The 913-nt window shown below is 40.3% G+C and overlaps 1 non-coding gene across 1 annotated transcript; it reads right to left on the minus strand.

The window, feature by feature from the left end:
* Positions 1-459: 459 nt before the first annotated feature.
* On the minus strand, positions 460-567 carry LOC112788672 (small nucleolar RNA R71). The gene has a single exon (XR_003196028.1). It is a non-coding gene; the product is annotated as a small nucleolar RNA R71 (small nucleolar RNA).
* Between the last annotated feature and the right edge of the window lie 346 nt (positions 568-913).

Consider the following 913-nt stretch of genomic DNA (forward strand, 5'->3'; position numbering starts at 1 on the left):
AGAGAAGCTAAATTACAACAATCCAGAGACAACCTTACTGAAATTTTCGAACAAGAAGAGGAGATGGCAGCCAAAAATAATAATAATGCAAGGAGGATGCTTGGTGACTTTACTGCACCTAATTCCAATTTACATGGAAGAAGCATCTCCATTCCTGCCATTGGAGCAAACAATTTTGAGCTGAAACCTCAATTAGTTTCTCTGATGCAACAGAACTGCAAGTTTTATGGACTTCCATCTGAAGATCCTTTTCAGTTCTTAACTGAGTTCTTACAGATCTGTGATACTGTTAAGACCAATGGGGTTGACCCCGAGGTCTACAGGCTCATGCTTTTCCCGTTTGCTGTGAGAGACAGAGCTAGAATATGGTTGGATTCTCAACCTAAAGATAGCCTGAACTCTTGGGATAAGCTGGTCACGGCTTTCTTAGCCAAGTTCTTTCCTCCTCAAAAGCTCAGTAAGCTTAGAGTGGATGTTCAAACCTTCAGACAGAAGGAAGGTGAATCCCTCTATGAAGCTTGGGAGAGATACAAGCAATTGACCAAAAAGTGTCCTTCTGACATGCTTTCAGAATGGACAATCCTGGATATATTCTATGATGGTCTATCTGAATTAGCTAAGATGTCATTGGATAATTCTGCAGGTGGATCCATTCACCTAAAGAGAACGCCTGTAGAAGCTCAAGAACTCATTGACATGGTTGCTAATAACCAGTTCATGTACACTTCTGAGAGGAATCTTGTGAATAATGGGACGCTTATGAAGAAGGGAGTTCTTGAAATTGACACTCTGAATGCTATATTGGCTCAGAATAAAATATTGACTCAGCAAGTCAATATGATTTCTCAGAGTCTGAATGGAATGCAAGCTACATCTAACAGTACTCAAGAGGCATCTTCTAAAGAAGAAGCTT

The sequence above is a fragment of the Arachis hypogaea genome, chromosome 20 (assembly GCF_003086295.3).
Source record: "Arachis hypogaea cultivar Tifrunner chromosome 20, arahy.Tifrunner.gnm2.J5K5, whole genome shotgun sequence".
Lineage (NCBI taxonomy): Eukaryota > Viridiplantae > Streptophyta > Magnoliopsida > Fabales > Fabaceae > Arachis > Arachis hypogaea.